This window comes from Leptodactylus fuscus, chromosome 1 (genome assembly GCF_031893055.1).
Source record: "Leptodactylus fuscus isolate aLepFus1 chromosome 1, aLepFus1.hap2, whole genome shotgun sequence".
Taxonomy (NCBI): domain Eukaryota; kingdom Metazoa; phylum Chordata; class Amphibia; order Anura; family Leptodactylidae; genus Leptodactylus; species Leptodactylus fuscus.
This window is the reverse complement of record NC_134265.1, coordinates 226,447,705-226,474,159: the sequence shown is the minus strand read 5'-3', so window position 1 is coordinate 226,474,159 and position 26,455 is coordinate 226,447,705. Positions and strand designations below refer to the sequence as shown.

Below are 26,455 nucleotides of genomic sequence, written 5' to 3'. Positions count from 1 at the left end.
GAGATTCCAAAGCTTATGCCTACAATCAGAGTTCGCAGGCATAAGCTTCAGCATCTCTGTTGTAAGCATTACAGCGGAGGTGCCGGTTTCTATGGCGACCGCTCTGCAGAGCAGCGCCATTACACTTACATACCCGGCATCCGGACCCGGCATCCAGACGGGGCGGGTGCGGGGGTCCAAAGCAGGAGCGCGGCGATGCTGTACATTAAGAGCTGCAGAAGTACTTACGGTACTTCTGCTAGCAGGCCAGGAAGCAGCCACACGCCGGGTGTGGGCCTGAGCTTACGTGGCCACGTCACCCGACGTGTGATGGAGTGGTGGTGGGGGGCGGGGTCTGCTATCCTGGCCTGCTAGCAGAAAATTACCGTAATGACCCGAATATAAGCCGAGGAGCACTTTTTCAGCACAAAAACTGTGCTGAAAAACTCGGCTTATACTCGAGTATATACGGTAAGTAAGGGTCAGTCACTTCGGAGACATTTGGGAAGGCTGTTTCAGACAGTCACTATGGAGGCATTTATGAAGTCTCTCGGACAGTCGCTGCGGAGGCGTTTGGGAAGGCTGTCTCGGACAGTCAATCTCATTGTGTTTGGGAAGACTGTCTCAGACAGTCACTGTGGAGGCATTTGGGAAGGGTGTCTTGAACAGTCATTGTGGAGTTGTTTGGGAAGACCTGGTCAGTGCTCTGTTTACACAGACCAATAGTCAGAAGCAAGTGCTGACATGAACGCTTATTTGCTGTTATTAATTTGGTAAAATGAAATCCAAAAACTGCATTTTGTACCACAAAGTGATATTTCTAAGGCACAAAGTATTAATCTGTGTCACCAAACAGTAGTCCTTGTCACAAAATTGTATGCTGTACCAAAAATTTTAAATTTGACCAAGTTTATGATGTGCCATGCAATAACCTGACTTATGGTATCCTCTCCCTGCAGTTCCCCCTAGGTGTCACAGCAGTACTTTCCTCCTCATCTTCCATTCTCTCAATACAGCCTGTACTGGAAGGTGACTCCAACACATCTGCATCCTCCAAGCACACATGAGTTTAAAGCAATGGTGAAGCAGGTAGCTGCTGGTGAACCCTGGGGGAAGGGGCACAACAAGACAGTGAGCCCTAAGCTGAACCCACCACTACCCCTACCTGCTTGCCTCACAGTCCTAGGTGGCAGAGGACTACAGGTCAACAAGCCTTTCCTATATATAAGCGACAACACAGAATGCAGACAAGACAAACAACAAAAGGAGGTCAGCTAGCTAAGGGTCCTGTAGCAGTCAAGCAATGCAGTACAAAATTGTAACCCAAGAGAATAGTCGCAAAGAAAGCCAAGGGTCAGATGTCAGTAATATAATAGTAGCAGAAAGAGGAGCTTAGCAGGGACACAGTCTAAGGACAGAGCCACAATGGCCAGCAACCCTGTGTTGGCTGAGGGCCTGTATATAGGAAGCCAAAAACCCGCCCTGGGCTTGATTGGTAGACAGGCTGTCAATCACCCAGGCAAGGCTAGAATTAACTATTTGATGAACATAGGGAAACAAGGTGCAGGAGATGGGTGTGGTGGAAATTCAATTACAGAGATAGCTAATAGAGCAGTGTTCACACAGTGCAAGGAAAAACTCTAAGCAAAGAATCAAACTATACATGCCTCCTGTGCCGCAGCATGCGAGCGGAGGGTGATGCAGAGATCTGAACAGACAGAGACGTTACGTTAAGTTAAGTTAGAATTACCTGTTAGATGTCTTATCTGTTTCCATTGCTGATGAGTTACAAGTTATTACTTCAGGTTACCTACTGAGGTTTAAAAAACAACAACAAGAAAAAAAAACCCGCTGTGTGTGGAAAAAACCCAATTAGTCTAAAATTAATAGATTTTGCAAAAAAAAAAAAAAAAAACCCAGCAAAATTTCATTTCTCTAAGGCTATGTTCATTGGGCATTCACAATAGGCAGAACAGTGCAGTATACAGCACTATTCTTTTTTTCAAAACAGCAGATACCACAACAGATCCTATTCTAAGTTTTTGGAGTCAATCGCTTATTATCTGATGGATCCTGCATTGCTTTGTGGCTTATGTTTGTAATAGAAACCACAATACAGATGTGAACAGAGCACATTTTTGGAGAAGAAAAAACAATGTATAAAAATGACATAAATTATGAATTAAAAAAGAAGAAAAAGCTGATTATAATGACTTTGCTTGTGGCTCCTGAAATCTGAACGGTTAACCTGATGGCTTATTTCTATAAAACCTCTAAGAGCCTGGTGACCTGTGACTCAGCTCGGTTTTCTGCATGCACTGCCCACATGTCTAGAGAACATGAGAATTGAGTCTCACAGAATTACTGGGAGTTTAGGTGCGTTCCAAAAGGGAGTGGGAATGCCTCAAGGCAGAACAGTCTTTACTGAACAGTTTGTAATACAGTATGTGACTCAGATAATCTGTAGAAAAACCATGGTAACAAATAATATTTTCATCTTTATTTCAATAATGCAGTGAAGAATATGCTTTAGTTCTTAAAATGACTGCTATAAAACATATAAATAGGATTCTAACTGGAAATAAATTGTATACAATAATTTTGTTACAGTTTGCACATGTTTTGGCACCTTTTGCACTTTTGTCACTTCAGTCTAATTTAAGCTATGTTTAGATAGCATTTTTACACAAACTTTAACACACATCCACTGGGCAGGCATAGGTCAGAATACCTGTTACATAACTGTGTATAGACTGTAGCACCCTCTTACACAGAGGCATATCATACAGTACAACATTTTTATATTAGAGACCAATGATACTGTATGCTTATACAATGATATAAGAGGCAATGAAGGCAACTACTATTTGTTATAAAATGTTGTGATACAATTGTATGCTACATATTGTGGGGAAGGTAGCTCAGTAGAAGCAGTGGAGCAGACCCAAACAGGGAAACAAAACATGTAGCAAACTGGTTTATTTAGAAAAAACACAGGAAAATAAATAAATCTGGACTTCAGGCACAAAATGAGCAAAATAAAATACAGACCTTAACTTCAGGCAAAAACAAAATAAATACCTGCTCGTCTGAGCAATTAACTAGAGAGTAGGTTAACTTAACTATACATGTGGCTTACTTCCAGTTACACAAACAAAACAGGAGCAGTATGGACTCACTTGGCTCAGCGTTACAGGACAGAGCCATACACCTCCTTTCACCCCATAGAACTGCACTGGAATGCAGTAGCTGCAAACTTTTCTGGCCCAGTAATGAGTCCAGGATCTAAACCTGGGCTGAGGCCTACTTCAGATCCTCCCTGGACCACACATGTCAGAAACCTGAGGCTGATATACGTGGACTCCAGCACTCTGCCTGTCACCTCACAATACTGTATATAGACTCCTCAACATTGAAATTGTAACACCAAAATAGTCAAGCGGTAAGGTTATGTAAATCAAGGAAATAGCAGGTGAACTACTAATGGTCAAATTTTCAATTAGCTAGCTCCAATCTGTTGCATGTGGAATGGGCAAAAAAAACATTGAAAGCAAACTGGCTTTTCCAGGTAGACTAACCGTTTTCTTCATTTCAGGTACAATAACAGTTCACCTTTACATTGATTTGGTTGCGGAGCCTGTGGTAAGATGGCGTCTTTGCACATGCTATAGTAAGCAGCCTGCGTGGCCTAAATGTGCTACCATGGCCTGCAACGTCTTTAGACTTGTCTCCTATTGAGCACTTCTAGGAAACAAAGGGAGCTGCAGAAGCTAATCTTGATGCCTTGCATGCCCAGCGTGGCATAACCCTCCACATACAGCCATTAATAACTTCACTGATCGCATACTAAGGCTTGTAAGTGCAACTATTTCTCCACGGGATGCTTATACTTGGTATTGAATAAACTGAGACGTTTCAACTATTTTTTCTCCTGTTTTTATAAATACATATCTTTACCATGTTTGTTAGTTCTGTAATTTTGATAACTCTCTTGGTGTTGCAATTTCAATGTTGAGGAGCATTTCATTGTTAGGCAGGGATGCAAAGGAGTGTTCTGATCTCACTGAGTATCTGCACATTTGTCTCCCACTTTATGAGCCCCCTGCCTACTAACAGGAAGGCTAAGGCAAGCTTCACATGTAGAAATCTGCAACCGATTTGAGATCAGATTCCGCTCCCTAATCTCTTGGCAGATTCCATCCCGAGTCTGCCTACCATTGCCTTTATTTGGAGGATTGTGAGGTCACTACTAGTCAATTGAAGGAAAAAAATTGCTTTTAACCATTGGTGTAAATTCCTGGAAATTCATTTTGCTCTTAGCATTCACACAGTTGGCTAAATGATTGTACACTTGAATAATAGATTTATAGAGGACCATTTATTTCCTCTGATATTGGCGTTATTATATAGGGCTAGAAAGATGACTGTGTTCTGTCATTGTCAGCTTTGTCAGTATGGGCCCCAATGCCAGAGATATCAATGTCCTTAGTTATGGCACAGATATCCCTCCACTGTCAGAAGGGTGGCCGTATAGCTTAGTGTCATTGCTGGGCTATATAGAATGAAGTCTTGTATTGAATGCAGTGAACTGCCAGCTTTCTAGAGATATATAATACATATAACTACATCTTATTACTACATCTGTGTTCACCAATTTATTGTAGTTTCTTTTTCATATTCTGTTTAAATAAAACTAATAGAATACATTGTTTAACATATAAAGGAAGGTAAGACTATCATTTTCCCCTTGTCATTCTGGAGTTAACTACCCCTTAGCGATTTTTTACCAATGACATAAGTAGGCATAATTCCAGATTTCAGGCCCTTTAGCTATACAGAACACTTCACTGACTCATACATGTAAATCTAGTGTATTTTCTTGCAAGAACTTCCAGGCATTTCCTGTTCCTTGTTTTCGCATGTGTATTCTTAGATAGAGAGAAAGGTAAAAACCGCGTTCTATTATTTAGATTGGATTAGTAGTATCACTAATCCCTGACACAGGAAAGGCACAATATCAATAACCAGAGAAATTTGTGACCTAGGCACAATAGTGTCATCTCAGCGCACTCTGTTCCCTGCTTTGCTTTTTGTGTTCATAACATTTTTTTCAAGCACATTTCCTATTGAAGAGCGGTATTTTTGATAAATAGTCTGGGGGAAGTTCAGAAGCAAATACAGGAAATATTATTTCCCTAGAAGAATAGTTAAGGCTTAGACCAAACTTCTAGCAGGTGTAGTTGGGAACTCTACAATAAATGAATTTAAACATGCTTGGGATAAACACGTGTCTATCAAAGAAAAAAAACTTTAATACAGATCCCTATTTTTGCTTACAATGTCATGGTGCCTCTGCATAGGAGGGACTGACCAGGTAAATAAAATGCTTCTTCCACAGACGTAGGAGCAAGAGATGTTGCACTTAACATTACAGCCAGTGTCGGACTGGGATGCCTAGGGACCACCAGTGGAATTATTTCTAGGGGCCCACCGCCAGGACCCCTGCAGATCAGCTTTACCTAGACATCACGGCTACAAGGTAATAACAATGCCATGCTGCTCACCCACCATATGATGTTCACCGCTGCACTACTTAAACCCACCACTACACCCAGTATGGCAAGTGAACAGCGTGGCTTCTAAAATTATTACCATTACCTGTACCTACACTGTCCTAGAAAAACTGATCTGCAGAGGTTCTGGCTGCTGTACCCCCACAGATGTAATATTGATGGCCTATTCTAAAGACAGACCATCAATATTAGAAAAGTGGATAAATCCTTTAAAGAGGTTGTCCAGGAACTGGAGCAACCCATGTGGCAAGCAGTAGGTGTAAAGTAAAAAACAAACAAACAAAAAAGCACACTCACTTGTCCCCAGCAATCTGTTGTCTGCCACCAGTGTCCATTTAGTCTCATGCTGGCTCCTTCTTACTGGGAGTCCTGCACCTCATGTGACCGCTGAGACCAATTAAGTGCAGGTTTTCCAGGCGAGTTACAATGGGGTGCTGGGGACAGGCGAGTATGGTTTTTTGGTTGTTAAAGTCCAATCGCAAAACTGGAGAGAACCTGGTCGCATCACTTACCTCACCCCGCTCCTGCTTGCCGCCTCTCCTCTTTCTGTTGCACCCTGGGACTTGTGCACCACACATCACGATGATGTGATGTGGGGCCTACAGGGGGCTCCTGCGACTTAGTCATTGTTATGCTGGAACCCAAGACCAGGCACCAGCATTACAATACAGCGGGAAATTAACTTGGGAGGGAGGGGGGGATTCTACAACTCTCAACAGATCCAGAGCATCTGGAGCTGCTGGGAGTTATAGTTCTCAGAGGGGTCAGTGAAATTAATAGATTAGGGGGCAAATAGGGGATAAAGTTGTTTTTGTTTGTGTGGATAAGTTGTACTTACCTTCCACGTTGCTGGTCTTTGGCTCTTCTGTAGAAACCCGCTACCACGCTCACCGTCAAGACGTCAGTGACACTTGCAGCATCAAGCTGGATTGGTTTCAGTAGCTGCCCCTCACCAGGACCCAGGATACAGGGGGCGGGTCTAGAATAGGGGGAGGCAAACTTTTTTGTTTAGCGTGCCAATTTAAATTAAAAAAAAAAAAATCAAAGATAAGGTCCTCGGACTGCCGAGCAATAATTGTAAGGCTAATGACCCCTATATGATAGTCATATAGCACAAACCTCAGCATAGGGGTGCTGCCATACTGTGCTGCCAGCCGCATATGTTTACCGCTATTTACCTTGATACACCTGTAATTTCCCAGTAGAAGTCAGTGGTAACCACATCCGTGCCATTTGTGTGCAGCAGGCCTAATGCTAGACCCACGTTATGAAAACACAGCTTATTTTGCTGCGTTTTTCTGAGCCAGGAGTGGATTGAGCAGAAGGAAGAAGTCTAAGAATTTTCCTAGGTATTTCCCATTCCTTTAGTAGTCCTTTCTTGGCTTTGGCTCAAAAAAATGCAGCAAGATCTTTAACAAAAACGCTGTGTTTCCACAATGTGGGGCCTCAGCCTTAGGTCTCCTGCACACAAACGGCACGGTTGTGGTTACCACTGACCCAGTGGCGTAACTAGGAATGGCGGGGCCCCATGGCGAACTTTTGACATGCCCCCCCCCCCTCGACTGACACCGAAGACCTCGACCGACCCCCTCCTACGCATTCCTACGCGTTCTATTATCCCCCCATAGTGACCCCTGCACACAGTATTATGTCCCTTAGTGGCCCCTGCACACAGTATTATGTCCCATAGTGATCCCTGCACACAGTATTATGTCCCATAGTGGCCCCTGCACACAGTGTTATGCCCCATAGTGGCCCCTGCACACAGTATTATGTCCCTTAGTGGCCCCTGCACACAGTATTATGTCCCATAGTGGCCCCTGCACACAGTATTATGTCCCATAGTGGCCCCTGCACACAGTATTATCCCCCATAGTGACCCCTGCACACAGTATTATGTCCCTTAGTGGCCCCTGCACACAGTATTATGTCCCATAGTGGCCCCTGCACACAGTGTTATGTCCCATAGTGGCCCCTGCACACAGTATTATGCCCCATAGTGGCCCCTGCACACAGTATTATGTCCCATAGTGGCCCCTGCACACAGTATTATGTCCCTTAGTGGCCCCTGCACACAGTATTATGTCCCATAGTGTCTGCCATGTGTATTACAGCTTATTAACTCCATGTGCCTCATAATAATAGCAGTTAACCCCATCATGTTCCTCACATTAACCCCCTGTGTGCCTCACATAAGAGTTACTGATATGTAAGACATATGGAGGTAATGATTATTACATTAAATAGTATTAAGGCACTTTATTATTACCTCCATATATCTCAAATATCAGTAACCCTAATATGGGGCGCACGAGGGTTAATGTCAGGGGCATGATGGGGTTAATTGCTATCAATGTGAGACACATGGAGTTACTAACATTAAATTAATAACCCCAAATGCCTTACATTAATAGGAATAGTAACCCCCCCTCCCCCCTCCAGCTTGTACCTGGTGAATTTTACTTTCTCTTTGCAGTACGGAGCTTCCTCTCCTCCTCTTCTTTGCAAGGGCCGGGCAGCAGCCTTATGCTGCACAGCGATTAACTCCGCCCCCTGGGCTTTCCTCACTAGCAGGAGAAGAGGGACGCTGCCTCCTCTTAGTATATGCAGGTCCCGAAGTACTAATAGCAAGTACTAATAGTCCCCTAACCATCCCGATCAGCCCTTGATCATGCAGATCGGGCCCCTGCCTATGCTTTTTCTTAAATAAAACGTGCAGCAATATATAGTCGGGGCCTGGGGCCCACCGGGGGATTCCCCGGTGCTTCGGCGGGCCAGTCCGACCCTGATTACAGCTTGAAGAAGAGGAAATTCTGCTTGCTTGGCTGTTTTCATAATTCTCATAGAAGTAAATGCAGAGAGCTGTGCTTGCATGGTCACCTCTCTACTCATTGTGGCTGCATTACCAGGCAGGTGATAAGGAGACCTCCATTCTGGACCAAAAAACCCCGTGTGAACTTACCCTAAACATTTCTTTTATGCTAAGGCCTCAAGTTGCAGAAACGCAGCTTTTTTGTTGCAGATCTTGATCCAAGAATGGCTACAAATGGAATCGAAAATATATAGTAAGCTCTTATACTTCTACCTTCTGCTCATTCTGGTCCTGGCTTTGGCTCAAAAAACAGCAATAAAATCTGCAACCAAAAAAGCTGTGTTTCCACAACGTGAGACTTAAAGGGGTTGGCCCATCACAAGGATCCTATCTATACTGCTTGTTAATGTGGATGTAAGACTTTTCCTAAATACATTGCTTCAGCAAAACTGCTTTGTTTGTCCACTATCTTACTTTATTCAATTCGTTGTTGACACAGCCCTTGACTTATCTGCTCAAAAGTCAAGTGATATATCTGCCTGCTGTCAGGGGGGAGGGAGGAGGGGCTAAGTGCAGGGGAGCGAGCCTGTGTATCTAGCTATTCCTGTGTCTACACCACGTGACCTTCCTGCTCTCAGATAGAGGAGAGGAGCTGCTTTCATTTCTGAACTCGTCTTCTGTTCTCCCAGTTATCAGACTAGCTAATTCAATTGTGTTCATTATGGCAGAGACACACAGAATGGAGTTGCTCCTGCCTGTACCTCATAGTCCAATATTGTGCATATAGTGTTGTTTGAGGACCTTTGATGACATCACAGGCCCTTCAGCCACCTCATAGGATCACGCCATGCGGTGGGCGGAGCTAAACGGCAGGTTGCATATGAAACCCCACCCACCAAATAACACAATAAACCAGGAAGAAAGAAGATTTTACAGCAGAGAAGACGGGTGAGTATGCGATGTGGGAATACCCCTTTAAGCCTAAGGGCAGAACAACCATTTTAACCTCTTCCTGATTGTGCTGTAACAGTATGACAGATGCCAGTTCTTTAAACATGGTGGCCCCTGTTAAACGCTTAGAGGGTTTCTAAGATACCTTGTATATATGCTGCTATTTAAAAGGGTGCAGTTTTAAAAATGGGGTGATTTATGTGGGTTTCTAATGGAGAGGCCTTTCAAAACCCCTTCAGAACTGAATTAGTCTCTTCAAAAATGGGTTTTGGTAATGCTCTTGAAAATTTTGAAAACTGCTGTTTGTCATGTAAGCCGCCTGGTAATGTATGTAAAAAAAATGTAAGGGTGATTAAAGTTTGATGCCAATATAAAGCAGAGATATGGTAAATTACATTTATGAACTAATTTGGGTGGTATGATTATCATTTTCAACTTTTTGAATTGCATATCTTTCAAAATTTGCACCAAATTTCCTATTTTTTCATAATTAACCACAAAGCAAATTTACCAAAATTTACCACTAAGACCAAGTACAACGAAAAAACTCTCAAAAGTTACTTTGCTGGGTCTGATCAGGGGGTCTGATCACTAATACAATGCAACACAATGCTAATGCAATGCAAAAAATCAGCAGTTCTATTGACGGGTATATATAGTAGCCTGCAATAGAGGATAATCCATTAGAAAATAATGAAAGACATGCCTGGGAGCTTTCACGATCCCCAGCAACATGGCGGCCCCCACGCGCAGTCGGTACAATGGCGCCTCAGTTAGCTTTGACCAAGGCGCCAGAGGGGTTAATACCCATTATCCGTATGGTCACCGTTCACAGGCATTAGCGCCTGGTCTCTGCTGTATAAAACAGGAGAGACTCAGCAGCTATGGCAGCCGCCCGACTCCCGAGCAGCAGCCATCTTTAAACACCTGGCATCCGTCATACTATTACGACAGATGTAAGGAAAGGGTTTAATACGTTTATTTGAGGAATAAAAAAGGAAAATAAAAAAAGTCACAAAGAGGTACAGCATTTGTGTCATTACAGTAACTCATTCAGCTACATTTTTCTCCATCGCCTCCCATGTCTGACTATATACTGACCTACTGCTACTTTTTCATGAATGGGATGGGTGATATGCCGACAGACTGTATCAGAAATCTAAGTAAATAAAGCAGAGGGGAAGGAGTGATGCTACTTAGGGTGGGCATTTAATGTCCACTGGTGAACGCCCATGTGCGTCTTCTGGTCTCCGCAGCGAAACCGTTTTTTTTTTTTTTTTTTTTGCCGGACACAAAGTTCTGCATGTTCGACTTTGTGTCAAGTTAAAAAAATGGTTTCGCCGTGGAGAGGCAGAAGCCGCTCATGGGCAGACACTTTGCAGTCCCATTTAAATGAATGGGTTTGAAAACTGACTGCCCGTTTCCGTCTCTTGTCCAGTTTCTTTGGCAGAAGACAGAAACCTGAAAGCAGAGACCGGGCCCAGGTGTGAACCCGCCGTTAGACTGTCAGACATCAAAAGAGATCCAAGTGTTATGAAAGGGATCAATGAGCCCCCTCCCTCCACAGGCCCCATAACAATTGCCTACTTTGCCTCCATGACAGTTACACCTTTGGGGTCTGACACTCAGTACTCCCATTGATCAGCTGTTTAGAGATCAGTGTACAAATGAAGAAGTAAATGGCTGTAGTGGTCGTGCTGTGCTAGAGCCCATTTAATTGAAAGGGACAACCAACTGTGGACAACAGCTACTATAGGGGGTTAAATAACTGTCTCACAGCCTTTCTATACACATAGGTGCTATGCTGTAACCACTTTTTAAGTGGATTGGGTTTCTGTTGTTTGGATCCCTAAGCGTAGAATGGTGCTAGTGTGAACCTAGCATCAGCAGTAATTTGGTTGGGAACCTAAATCCAAGTACTTCGTAGAGGTGAATCTACAGTTTCCAAATATGCTATTCAGCTTTGGAGCCCCATTTTCTTGTCAATTAACATTTCTTTTTATGCAAATTTGGGGAAAATGACTCGACAATCTAGAGCAGAGACCAAAGGCCTAGAAAGATAAGCATTTTCATTTCATTTTCACAATGAAGTAGACAGGGCACACACAATTCCAAGTTGGGAATGGTGATACCTGCTTTTAGTAAGTCACGGACACGGAATTGTATGCAGCTTCTATCTACTCCTTTGTGGAATATTTGGCTCTATTTCGAGCGAGCTGCCACTGAAACCTGGAAAGACTACTACTATCCAGGAAAGTACCACAACTTTTTTCATATACAGCTTTATCCACGGTATAGCTGTGCCGGACATTGTTACTTAGCTCTTACTTTCCGTCTTGGGTTAAGGATTCTAACCTTTACTGCTGATAGATTCCCTTTAGGCTAAGGCCCCACGGGCCGTATCCGAAGCACTAAAGCGCTGTGGGAAGAACCGCTGCGTGAATGCATTGCGGTTCATTCCACAGCGCTTTTAAGAGAAAGTTCACAAAGTTTTACTCTGTGGACTTTCTCTTAACATTATATCTATGGGAAAGCCGCCGGTGTTTCCGTAGATATTATTGATATGCTGCGATTTTCAAAGCCGCAACAGCTTTGCAAATTGCAGCGTATCCGAGCTATCTGGGTATGGGATTCGCATGAATCCCATCCACTTTGCCTGCACTGTACAACGCCCCGATTTTTCCCGCAGCATCTCTGCTGCGGGCAAATCACAGCGTTTCCGGTCCGTGGGGCCCCGGCCTTAGGGAGTTTCTGATTCCCTTTGTCAATGCCAGTTTTGCTGAAGTCCAGCAGAAGTAGTTTATATTTAGCATTCAGTGTTGTTGCTAGCTATAGCTTAGTCACACATAAATGTACCATATTACCTTTGCAGTTCTGCAGTGTTTTGTAGTTTATCACGTATAGAGTTGCAGTTTTGTACTCGAGCTTCTAGAAATTGTTATTCCTTTGATTGACAGCAGAGGGTGTAGAGAAAGTTTTTTTTTTTCCAGGATAGAAGCTCAGGAAGAGTAACTGTCAAAATGATCTGCCCACAGGTCCCACCCCCATACGATTATGTTATTTATGGTGCTCTTCTGGGATGCCTAAGCATGGAATTATAGCAGCTGCTGGAGAAGTGCAACTAGTACGAACCAGTGTGTGACTTTGCAGCCATCCCAGCAGAAGTCCTTTGCATGAATGTCATACAGGTAATCATATCTATTGTTTGCGTCTGAGCTGATGCAGGATTCACCTCACCGTAGATAACTCTGTGTGCTGATCATTCTGGACATCATCTACGCTTTGCATAAAGGTAGTAACTCTTTCAGTGATCCCAGAAATTATCTGGCTACCAAAGCTTTCTGTGTTATTTAAGGTTTCTGCCTTTCCTTTTACTCATAACCAGGTCATGACAATGTAATGTTGCATCTCTATACAAATAAGGACAGGATGTATTGGAAAGAGAAAGCTCGTCATAGCTTTAGTATTTGCCTAGATTATCTTCCTTTCAGCCTGTACATTTGTATCCAGCAATCTTTATAACAGGAAATAAACATTTGCACTGGCATATAACTTGCATCAAGACCGCGTGCACAGCTTTATGTGAGAACCAATACAATTCAATGTTCTTGTTACAAACTAAGCAGAACCTTTGTACACACAGCTTACTAACAGGAACAGGACAGCACATCCTTTTTAGGCCTTAATGTCATATCTGCTGGAATATTTCCATTGCTGTAGCAGTGCAGTCCAAATAGACATGCTAAGGCTGGGTTCACACTAGTGTAGGTGTCCAACAGCTAGTGTCTGTAGCGCAAGATTTTAGTATCGGACACTAGCTGTGTACATGTAGGATTTTGCTGTGTGCTTGAAAAATTGGACATGGTTGTAAACGGACACTTAAAGGGATTCTACCACTAAGACACTTTTTTTCTAGTTACCATGTCGGAATAGCCTTTGAAAAGGCTATTCGTCTCTTACCTGTAGAAGTGCTCTCCGCCGCGCCGTTCGTTCAAAATACCGGTTTGTACCGGTATGCTAATGAGTTCTCTCGCAGCGATGGGGGCGTCCCCATCGCAGGAGCAGCGATGGGGGCGTCCCCATTGCAGCTCGAAAACTCACCGCAGCGCCGCCTCTCCGGTCTTCGGTGTCCTCCCCTTGCCTCTTCAGCGTCTGTCGGACGCCTGCGCAGTATGCTCTCTGTTCGGCGAAGATTGCCGAACGTACTGCGCATGCGCGAAAGTTCGGTGCCCGCACTATGGCTGGGATCGCAATTTCGCGCATGCGCAGTACGTTCGGCAATCTTCGTCGAACAGAGCGTACTGCGCAGGCGTCCGACAGTACGCTGAACAAGCAAAGGGAGGACACCGAAGACCAGAGAGGCGGCGCTGCGGTCAGTTTTCGAGCTGCAATGGGGACGCCCCCATCGCTGCTCCTGCGAGAGAACTCATTAGCATACCGGTACAAACCGGTATTTTGAACGAACGGCGCGGCGGAGAGCACTTCCACAGGTAAGAGACGAATAGCCTTTTTAAAGGCTATTCCGACGTGGTAACTAGAAAAAAAAGTGTTTTAGTGGTAGAATCCCTTTAAGGACACTAAAGGGCACTACGTAATATCCCATTTAAAATAATGGAAATTGTAAATGGACACATGTAGTGTCCGATGCTAACATCTTGCGCGGACATTAGACAGACACTACCTGTCGGACACCTATGGTAGCATGAACACAGCCTAACCCAACTTTGCAGAACCCTTTCATGTACACAGCTCAAACAAAGCTAGGAAGTGAGCTCTGAATTTAAGTAAATACATAGATTCTCATTGGATTTTGACAACAGAGTTGGACTTTGTCTGATATTTCTTTACAAATCTTTATATAAGGCTTGGTTGACACCTGCGCTCAGTCTCTGAGAGTCTTGGTCCACACATGTTTAGGGCAGAAACCGGGTGGAACCCGCTTTTTAAGCAGTTTGGGCTTCCGTTTTTCGGGTTCCCAAGTGAATAGAGATGAGCGAATACTGTTCGGATCAGCCGTTCCGAACAGCACGCTCCCATAGAAATGAATGGAAGCACCTGGCACGTACACTTTGCTGGCGGCCGGTCGCCGTGCCAGATGCTTCCATTCATTTCTATGGGAGCGTGCTGTTCGGAACGGCTGATCCGAACAGTGTTCGCTCATCTCTACAAGTGAACCCAAAGAATGGAAGCCCAAACGCAAGTGTGAACCTAGTGTAATAAATGAATTTTAATGAATCAACTTTTAACATTTTGCAGGAAACCTCTGCAAACTTTCTTTTTTTATATATAGATTGTAAGCCCCATATAGGGATCACAACCTACATTCTTTTCCCTACCAGTATGTCTTTGTAGAATGGGAGGAAATACACACAAACACAGGGAGAACATTCAAACTCCTTGCAGATATTGTTCCTGGCGGGATTCGAACCTAGCACTCCAGCACTGCAAGGTTCTGGTGCTACAGTGCTGTGGGACACCCCGCGGCCTTAGCCTTCCAGCCAGGCTTCCTGGCTGTCAAAGCAATATGATGCCGGCACCAGAGATTACTCCGGGTGCTGGCGATCACAAGGAAAATGGCGCCTCGGTCACCTCTGACCAAGGCTCCGGAAGGGTTAATGTCCCCTATCGGTGTGGGCACCGACCGGGGACATTACCGCTGGTTGTCTACTGTATAAAACAGTAGACACCCGGCGGCTATGGCGGCCGCCCGACTCCCAGGCGAATGCCATAGTTAAACACCCGGCATGCGCCGTACTACTACTTTGGATGCCGGGAAGACTTTTCCAAAATATATTGCTTTAGAAATTCTGCTTTGCTTGCCTGCTATGTGAATCAATTCCTCCCATTGTTTACACAGCGTTGCTATAAGCATGGACCTGGGAGATAGGACAAGTGACGTCACTTAGTCCCGGCAGGACAATCTGTTCAGATAATTGCAGTTTGCTGATAAAGCCTGGTCTGTTATCTCTCTATGTAGACACATAGATAACACTTTGTCCATTCTGTACAAGCATCTGTATATTATCTGATCTGCAGAAGTGTTGTTTGTCCCATTCAGCAGGAGGGGGGAGGGAGAAACAGGAAGTGAGAAACAGACACTGCAGGCAGCCTGGCTGAAAGACTGAGATGGGAGAACCCCTTTAAGCATTAATAATCATAATAGTCATAATAGACCTTTGGGACAGCATTTTTCAGTTTTTCTATGGTTTCTGCTGTACCTAGGGCTAGTCTATTTAGCCCCAATTACAGGAGGAATACAGCAGCCCAGCAGGTTTTGGTGACCTCTAGTGGTTATCAGAGTGAAGCCACATCATAGCTGTGCACATCCTATGGAATGTCCAACTGTAGTAACAGTTGGATTTTGTGCAGAAGGCAATCCTTGTGAGAACGTATATATATATAAGGGGCAACATGGTGGCATTGCAGCACTGGAGTCCTGGGTTCGATTCCCACCAGGAACAACATCTGCAAGGAGTTTGTATGTTCTCCCCGTGTTTACGTGGATTTCCTCCCATTCTACAAAGACATCCTGATAGAAAAAAAATGTACATTGTGATCCCTATATGGGGCTCACAATCTACATAAAAAAAAAAAAAAAGTATATATATGTCCTTTCAAGGTTAGAGATGGACTACCCAGATTTAAATAGTCTATAGGTGGTCCGGTACCTTATTTAAAGTTTTTGAGAGTTTACATTATCAGAAAGTATACAATATTTACATATATCTCCAGTTCAGTACAAACTCATCTTCCTAATGTCCACAGGTTTCATTGTAAGTTTTTTATTCTCTGGCCTTTTAGAAAGATACATGATGTAGTAGTGTAACTAATCTTCTTATGGTGACTCTCTATATACAGCTTTACAAAATACAACAATAACATTTATTTGCTGAAACTGGACAACCCCTTTAATACGTTGATACTTCATGTTTTCTTAAGAAACTCAATTCTCAACACACTGATGATTACAGCTATCATATATATATATATATATATATATATATATATATATATATATAGATAAGACACAGAATCCACCAGTCACAATATTGGATTTCACAGCTTATCTACTCCTCCTTTTGTGTAGACATCACAGAGCGTGCCTAGAAAACTCTCCTATGAAAGTCAATAGGATCTGCTCCAGACCAATGGGACAATGGTCTGTCTACCGAAGATTGGAATTCACAAATTAGATAAGGTTTAGCGGCGGATTTGGAATTGTAAGATTGTTGAAATTTTTGTTAAAATTTAGATAACTAGAGATGGGCAAACCTCTCAAGATTTGTCTTGTGTTTGGGTTCGGCAGCTTGGGTCCTTGGTTTGTTTCGGGATAAAAAAGTTTGGTAAAAAACATATTTAAAATGGGCTTGAAACATTGTATAGAACACTCATAGGCTGAGACCCCACGTGGCGTAAATGCTGCGGCGTTTTACTGTCACTGCAAGGTGACTAGCAAATCCCATATACACCTTGCAGAAAAAGATGCGCAGCAAACAGGCTATATTTCCAAAACTGTTATGGTTTTGGAAATCGCAGCATGTCAATTATACCTACAGAAACACTAGTCGTTTCCCTATAGGTGTAATGGAAGCAGAAAGTCTACACAGGAAACCAATGCGGACATTCTGTGAAAAGCGCTGCTGGAAAAAACGCAATGTGTATCCGCCATGGTTTTTCCAGCATTGCTTTTTTGCTGCAGCCCACTACATTGGGCCTTAGTCTTATAATAATAATAAATAATAATAATAAATTTTATTTATATAGCTCCAACATATTCCACAGCGCTGTACAATTTGTAGGGTTCAAATACAGACAGAAAGATACATTACAAAGAAAGCCATTTCACACAATGGGACTGAGGGCCCTGCTCGCAAGAGCTTACCATCTATGAGGTAGAGGGGGTGACACAAGAGGTAGCAGGGGTGGCATTGCTTATACAGAGGTCATACATTTTTGTAATAGAGGTTACTGTCATTACACAAACATAAAACTTTATGAGCCATCACCAGTCGTGACCTTTAACATGTGGATGGAGCTTGGACATATAAAGTTAGCATGAGATGACATCATATCATGTGGGGAAATGTGGGAGCGGGGACAGAGGAGGGTTAGATTTTAGGGATTCTAATGACGGTACGGAAGGGTTTACATTAGGAATTGTGATAGGCGTGTCTGAAAAGATGTGTCTTTAGTTTGCGCTTGAAGCTGTGGAAATTGGGAGTTAATCTGATTGTCCGGGGTAGAGCATTCCAGAGAAGTGGTGCAGCTCGGGAGAAGTCTTGTATACGAGCGTGGGAGGTTCTGATAATAGAGGATGTAAGTGTTAGGTCATTGAGTGAGCGGAGAGCACGGGTTGGGCGGTAGACAGAGATGAGGGAGGAAATGTAGGGAGGTGCAGCATTATGGAGAGCCTTGTGGATGAGGGTGATAACTTTATATTTTATTCTATAATGAATAGGCAGCCAATGTAACGACTGGCACAGACCAGAGGCATCACTGTAGCGTCTAGCCTGATAGATGAGCCTGGCCGCTGCATTTAGAATAGATTGTAGAGGGGAGAGTTTAGTGAGGGGAAGACCGATTAGCAAGGAGTTACAGTAGTCAAGGCGAGGATGAATCAGAGAGACAATAAGTGTGTTTAGTGTATCTCTGGTAAGGAAAGGGCGTACTCTGGAGATGTTTTTGAGGTGGAGGTGACATGAACGTGCGAGTGATTCAATATGGGGGGTGAAGGAAAGGTCTGCGTCAAACATGACCCCGAGGCAGCGGGCATCGCTGCCTAGGAGTTATAGTAAGGCCTGAGACTGCAATGGATATATCAGGGACAGATCTGTTAGATGGTGGAAACAGTAGTAGTTCAGTCTTAGAGAGATTTAGTTTCAGATAGAGCGAGGACATGATATTAGAGACAGCAGAGAGACAGTCGCTGGTGTTCTGTGCAGGGGTGTCATGGGAAGATGTGTATAATTGGGTGTCATCAGCATAAAGATGGTACCTGAAGCCAAATCTGGCGATGGTTTGTCCAATGGGGGCTATGTAGAAGGAGAGCAGAGGGCCTAGGACCGAGCCCTGAGGAACCCCAACAGCAAGGGAAAGAGGGGAAGAAACAGAGCCTGCAAATGATACACTGAAGGTGCGGTCTGAGAGATAAGAGGAGAACCAGGGGAGCGCAGTGTCGTTGAGGCCAACTGAGCGGAGCATAGTGAGGAGAAGTTGATGGTCAACAGTGTCAAAAGCTGCAGAGAGGTCCAGAAGAATAAGAAGAGAGAAGTCACCATTGGATTTAGCCATTAGGAGATCATTGGAGACTTTTGTGAGAGCCATTTCAGTAGAGTGCAGAGCGCGGAAACCAGATTGTAAGGGGTCCAGCAGAGAGTCTTAGGGCTCCTAGAGACCTAGCTATCTTATTTCTAGCTCTCTAAGTGTATGTATTAGTGTGTAGACATGTACAGTCCTATGAAAAAGTTTGGGCACCCCTATTAATCTTAATCATTTTTTGTTCTAAATATTTTGGTGTTTGCAACAGCCATTTCAGTTTGATATATCTAATAACTGATGGACACAGTAATATTTCAGGATTGAAATGAGGTTTATTGTACTAACAGAAAATGTGCAATATGCATTAAACCAAAATTTGACCGGTGCGAAAGTATGGGCACCCTTATCATTTTATTGATTTGAATTCCCCTAACTACTTTTTACTGACTTAATGAAGCACAAAATTGGTTTTGTAACCTCAGTGAGCTTTGACCTTCATAACCAGATGTATCCAATCATAAGAAAAGGTATTTAAGGTGGCCAATTGCAAGTTGTTCTCCTATTTGAATTTCCTCTGAAGAGTGGCATCATGGGCTACTCAAAACAACTCTCAAATGATCTGAAAACAAAGATTGTTCAACATAGTTGTTCAGGGGAAGCATACAAAAAGTTGTCTCAGAGATTTAACCTGTCAGTTTCCACTGTGAGGAACATAGTAAGGAAATGGAAGACCACAGGGACAGTTCTTGTTAAGCCCAGAAGTGGCAGGCCAAGAAAAATATCAGAAAGGCAGAGAAGAAGAATGGTGAGAACAGTCAAGGACAATCCACAGACCACCTCCAAAGAGCTGCAGCATCATCTTGCTGCAGATGGTGTCACTGTGCATTGGTCAACTATACAGCGCACTTTGCACAAATAGAAGCTGTATGGGAGAGTGATGAGAAAGAAGCCGTTTCTGCACGTACGCCACAAATAGAGTTGCCTGAGGTATGAAAAAGCACATTTGGACAAGCCTGCTTCATTTTGGAAACAAAAATTGAGTTGTTTGGTTATAAAAAAAGGCGTTATGCATGGCGTCCAAAAAGAAACAGCATTCCAAGAAAAACACATGCTACCCACTGTAAAATTTGGTGGAGGTTCCATCATGCTTTGGGGCTGTGTGGCCAATGCCGGCATCGGGAATCTTGTTAAAGTTGAGGGTCGCATGGATTCCACTCAGTATCAGCAGATTCTTGAGAATAATGTTCAAGAATCAGTGACGAAGTTGAAGTTACGCCGGGGATGGATATTTCAGCAAGACAATGATCCAAAACACCGCTCCAAATCCTCAGGCATTCATGCAGAGGAACAATTACAATGTTCTGGAATGGCCATCCCAGTCCCCAGACCTGAATATCATTGAACATCTGTGGGATGATTTGAAGCGGGCTGTCCATGCTCGGCGACCATCTAACTTAACTGAACTTGAATTGTTTGTCCAAAATACCTTTATCCAGGATCCAGGAACTGATTAAAATCTACAGGAAGCGACTAGAGGCTGTTATCTTTGCAAAAGGAGGATCTACTAAATATTAATGTCACTTTTCTGTTGAGGTGCCCATACTTTTGCACCGGTCAAATTTTGGTTTAACGCATATAGCACATTTTCTATTAGTACAATAAACCTCATTTCAATCCTGAAATATTACTGTGTCCATCAGTTATTAGATATATCAAACTGAAATGGCTGTTGCAAACACCAAAATATTTAGAACAAAAAATGATTAAGATTAATAGGGGTGCCCAAATTTTTTCATAGGACTGTATGTCTATGGAAAAACCAATGGTAAGCAGTGCAGAAAGGTATCTTTGCAAAGTATAGAAGCAGCCTATACGGTCAAAACTATGATCTTCATGCTGACAGACTCCCTTTAAAGTGCTGCTAGGTTCCCTTTAAGATTATAATTTATAATTGTTCATAGTATCACAGTAGCCATATAGCAGAGATAAATAAGTATATAATCATATTTACATAAACCCAATACACCCAGCTAAACAAACATTGTACTCCTGCCATTGTTGTGTAAACATATTATAACTGCAGTATGAATTTGATTTTTGTGTTTTCAATCCGATTCATAAAATGATAAAACAGAAAGATAAATTTCAGTTTGATAAGTTTGAGTTGTGCAATTCTTGTATGCCATATGGCTTAATGTTTAGATAGAAAAGCAAATCTAGAAGAAAATGTTTCATGTAAACACTTGTGTGCAGCTATTAACCCCTTCACGCTGCAGTCATTTTAATTTTTTGCATTTGCATTGTATTAACCCACCCCTTTCCAAAAGTCATAATTTTTTTTTATTTTTCGGATCACAGAGTCATACAAGAACTTATTTTGTGTGGGACAAATTGTACTTTGTAATGATACCACTTAATAATCCATACAATGTACTAAGAAGCTGGAGAAAAATTCAGAATAGGGTGTGATTATAGAAAAACTAAATTTGCACCATTTTCATACAGGTTTTGTTTTTTACTGAATTCACTGTGTAGTAAAGGTAGCATGTGCCTTATGTTCTATGGGTAGTCACAATCACATTGGAACCAAATCACATTGAAAGCAATAGGTAAAAAAAACCTCCCATTGACTTCAATGGGTAGCGCACATAAGACAGAACCCATTGAAGTCAATGGGATTCTGTTTTACTCTGCTCACTCTGACATGTGTTTACGTGTCAGAATGAGCGGAGCGTTACTCCGTGTGAAGGCAGCATTATATAGTCTTTGTCATGTTTTAATACCTTCACAAAGATCCAAAACATTGAAAAATGCAAAAAGTTGCCATACAGTGACACAAATGTTTTTATTTTTTTGTGTATGGAGGTGTAAAATACATTATTATGGTATACAGTCCTATGAAAAAGTTTGGGCACCCCTATTAATCTTAATCATTTTTAGTTCTAAATATTTTAGTTTTTGCAACAGCCATTTCAGTTTGCTATATCTAATAACTGATGGACACAGTAATATTTCAGGATTGAAATGAGGTTTATTGTACTAACAGAAAATGTGCAATATGCATTAAACCAAAATTTGACTGGTGCAAAAGTATGGGCACCTCAACAGAAAAGTGACATTAATATTTAGTAGATCCTCCTTTTGTACAGATAACAGCCTCTAGTCGCTTCCTGTAGCTTTTAATCAGTTCCTGGATCCTGGATGAAGGGATTTTGGACCATTTCTCTTTACAAAACAATTCAAGTTCAGTTAAGATTGATGGTCGCCGAGCATGGACAGCCCGCTTCAAATCATCCCACAGATGTTCAATGATATTCAGGTCTGGGGACTGGGATGGCCATTCCAGAACATTGTAATTGTTCCTCTGCATGAATGCCTGAGTCGATTTGGAGCGGTGTTTTAGATCATTGTCTTGCTGAAATATCCATCCCCGGCGTAACTTCAACTTCGTCACTGATTCTTGAACATTATTCTCAAGAATCTGCTGATACTGAGTGGAATCCATGCGACCCTCAACTTTAACAAGATTCCCAGTGTCGGCATAGGCCACACAGCCCCAAAGTATGATGGAATCGCCACCAAATTTTACAGTGGGTAGCAAGTGTTTTTCTTGGAATGCTTTTTTTTTTGGACGCCATGCATAACGCCTTTTTGTATGACCAAACAACTCAATCTTTGTTTCATCAGTCCACAGGACCTTCTTCCAAAATGAAGCAGGCTTGTCCAAATGTGCTTTTGCATACCTCAGGCGACTCTGTTTGTGGCGTGCTTGCAGAAACGGCTTCTTTCTTATCACTCTCCCATACAGCTTCTCCTTGTGCAAAGTGCGCTGTATTGTTGTCCGATGAATAGTGACACCACCTGCAGCAAGATGATGCTGCAGCTCTTTGGAGGTGTTCTGTGGATTGTCCTTGACTGTTCTCACCATTCTTCTTCTCTGACTTTCTGATATTTTTCTTGGCTTGCCACTTCTGGGCTTAACAAGAACTGTCCCTGTGGTCTTCCGTTTCCTTACTATGTTCCTCACAGTGGAAACTGACAGATTAAATCTCTGAGAAAACTTTTTGTATCCTTCCCATGAACAGCTATGTTGAACAATCTTTGTTTTTTGATCATTTGAGAGCGGGCTGTCCATGCTTGGCGACCATCAAACTTAACTGAACTTGAATTGTTTTGTAAAGAGGAATGGTCCAAAATACCTTCATCCAGGATCCAGGAACTGATTAAAAGCTACAGGAAGCGACTAGAGACTGTTATCTTTGCAAAAGGAGGATCTACTAAATATTAATGTCACTTTTCTGTTGAGGTGCCCATACTTTTTCACTGGTCAAATTTTGGTTTAATGCATATTGCACATTTTCTGTTAGTACAATAAACCTCATTTCAATCCAGAAATATTACTGTGTCCATCAGTTATTAGATATATCAAACTGAAATGGCTGACACCAGAATATTTAGAACTAAAAATTAAGATTAATAGGGGTGCCCAAACTTTTTCATAGGACTGTAAGCTGTAGTTTTTATTTATGCTAATTTGTGTAATGACTGATGCTTTGATCTCAATTCTGAAAAATAGAATTTTTTTACTGCTAGGATGTTGTTTACTGTATGAGATAAATGTTTTTAAAATTTTATAGTTTGGGTATTTTCAGACATAGAAATTTTTCTCTTACTCTTATTTGTGAGCTATGGAAAGGTTGGATAATTTTAATTATGTTCGTGTTTTGTTTTTTTTTCAAAGTTTTAAGCCCTTCCCAACATCTGCCATACTATTCTTAAAAAGTTGGCGGCCGCAACAGTAGAGACCCGATGCTAATACCTGTGAATAGAGCTCACTTTGACTGCAAGTACTGCTTCCTCCCAGGGCCCACCAAAGTTAAAACCCCATAATAAAAATCTAAAACTTTGCAAAAAAAAAATTCTTAAAAGTCACCATATTCTGACGCGTAATTTTTATGTATGGGGATGCACAGGGTGACTTTTTGAGGGGCCAGGTGTACTTTTAAGTTATATTGTTTTGGGGTATGTCTTTTGCTTTGATCACTTATTATTAAAATTTTTATCAGAGGTGAAACAGTGAAAAAAACATGGTTTGGCACTTTTGATTTTATTTTTTCCGCTACGGCGTTCATAAACGCTGTTGTTTTCCGTATGTGTATAATGGAAGCAAAAAGTCCACATTGGAAAACTCGGCAAACTTTCTGTGTAAAGTGCTTTTGTTTCGGCTGCACTTCTTGGCTGTGGCTTGCTGTGTGGAGCCCATATCTCACCATTCACTACAACTTCCAACATTAGACCACCATCATTTTATAGACCATCATCTTGGCTATTTTGTATATAACTTTGACTTGATGATGCTGATGATGTTTCTCTTTCCTTGGGACATCTTTTTCATGGCTGATCCTTGATTTGATTTGAACCAGGGACTTTTCACTTGGGATTCAACCTAATAACATACTGAGCTATTAGGGAATGTGAGAACAGATTGTAATTTGTTGTATACCAGGAGCAAAACAGTAATAATTCAGTTACATGAAATAATTGCAAGTCGGATTTATGAATGGGATAGCAAAGATGATTGTCTATAAAACGATAGTAGTCTCACGTTTGAATGGAAAGGATTCTATGATCATGAGAACACTTGGGAGCCAGAAAAGAACCTGGATTATTTTGCCAGTTATCCCTGTATGTGAGCACATGCCACATCAACATGGCCTGCATGCTAAAAAACCTAGAATATCTACTGAAATGAAAAGAATTCTATGACCCTATGAGTCAGAAAAGAACTTTGATTATCCTGTCAGTTATCCTTGTATGGGACCACATGCTAAATGCCATTAGCATTCAAAAATTTGAGGAACTCCATCAGAGTGCCTACTGCCTTGCCTGCCAGATGAAAAATCTGGATTATCTTCCAACAGTGATTATGAGGTAGAAGTTATTCCAGTTATTATCTTCTCTATTATGTCTGTGGCTTGCTGCAGTATTCTTTCACTGTATACTGCTGCTCCGGTATATGTCACATTGCCAATCAATGTGCATTTCACCTTACAACCATGAAATAAGAGAGGGGGAGTTTAGGCAATGGCTTGTCCTTTTAAAGTTTGGGGCAGAAAATGGCCCAGTGTGGAGGAACTGGTGGAGGCCACAGCAACATTGTGTTGGCAGAATGACAATTTGCAGAAGTGCCATAAAAATTGGCACACTATCAACATGTTTGCCCGGCGATCTGAAAAAGCTAGAGTATCTTCTGAAATGGAAAGGATTTTAATGACCATCAGAACAGCACTTGAGTCTGAACAGAATCTGGATTATTCTGTTAGTTATCCCTGAATGGAAGCAAATGCCACTTGCACATGTGTTTCCGCCTCCCCCTCCTTTTGCCTGTCCTCTGCCATGTTTGACACTGTGTGTAGTTTAGCAAAGCAGTAAAAGGGTGGCTAGAACTGCATCAGATAGCTTGTTTTTTTTTTTCATTACAATGTATTTTAATTATAAAATTAATTACAATTTTTTATAATTTTATGTACAGTATATTGGCTACCATCCCCAAAAAGAAAATCTTAAACAAACAGACTGCGTTACATTGCTCATTGTGTTGTGAGCAAATAAAAAATCTTAAAAAACAGATTTTTTTAGATTAGCACAAGTGGAATCAGTGTTGTGCCATCATAACAGTAGTTTGTATATATTTCAATAAAAAAATTTAAACTTTTGCCCCAAAAAAACCCTTATGAAAAGAGGAGGCTGACTTTGTAAAAATTATGTTAACCCCTCAGCGACCTTTGACGTACTATTACTTCATGGGAGCTTGGTACTTAGCGACCCATGAGGTAATAGTACGTCATGGTTATAAATAGTCTCCGCGTCTCAAGAGACGCTAACTGTAAGAAGGTTGCTGCTGTCCATGACAGCAGACAACCTTCTCCACGTGAATCGGGAGGTTTAACCCCCTCCCTGCCACTTAGATTGCTGAAAATGACCGATCTATTCAGATCGGTAAATTTCAGCTTTCCGGCACAGATCATTGGATCTGCGCCGGCAGATGTCAGTAAAAGTGACAGGGATTGGAGGTATACATACCACCAATCCCTGTCGAGTGTTTGGGGGGCGTACAGTGGCGCCAACCCTCCAGATGTTGCAATTGGTTGATCGGCACGTGTCACGGCCGATCAACCAATTGCAGGCTTGCAGGACAGTGTTAACCGGGGGTCACTTTGCTTCCCATGTCAGTTCCCCTGGGACTTGCGAGCAGAGTAGACCTCCGTGCTGCCCTGTGAGCCTTCTGTGCGTTACCGCTGCTGCTGCGTGTCTTCAGTGACATATTTGATCTGATCAGAGCTCCGTCGCTGCTGCTGCCAGCCACCCTCTCCTGTCATTCCTAAAAATCTCCCCCCAGCCACTCCACAAGCCACTCCACCCTCCCATCCCCATTCCCTTCCCATCCCCCCTCTCCACCAAACTCTGATCTCACGTCTGGCTGCATCAGCTCCTAAAAAGTTCTGCAATCTGCACCTAGCCAGTGGGTGCAGAACAGAGCCTCCCTCCCCCTTCTTCCTGACTGCTGGTAAAATTAACACTTTACCAGCAGAACTTTTTTTGGAAAGCCCTTCTTGGGTTTTTTTTTTTTAGTTAGTTTCTGCAATAAAGATATAGTGTGTGTGTGTGTGTATATATATATATATATATATATATATATATATATATATATATATATATATATATATACACACACACACACACACTTCTATCTGTATTATTGCAGTTCAATTTTAGCTAGGAGAAGAATTTTTTTCTAAACTCAGTTTTTTTCTAAAGCGCAGTGATCAGTAACAAATAAACGTTACTGATCACGTCTGTACTGTTTTGCGCACTTTTTTTC

At 42.3% G+C, this 26,455-nt stretch overlaps 1 protein-coding gene across 2 annotated transcripts in view; it reads left to right on the top strand.

Moving 5' to 3' along the window:
* The first annotated feature begins 12,395 nt into the window (after positions 1–12,395).
* Positions 12,396–26,455, top strand: part of SLC20A2 (solute carrier family 20 member 2) — an 86,248-nt gene continuing 72,188 nt past the window's right edge. Inside the window, exon 1 of one of the 2 annotated variants that reach the window (XM_075283825.1) lies at positions 12,396–12,503. The gene's annotated coding sequence lies outside the window, so the exon portion shown is untranslated. Of the gene's footprint in view, positions 12,608–26,455 lie in introns of both variants that reach the window. The other variant, XM_075283840.1, reaches the window with a different exon arrangement.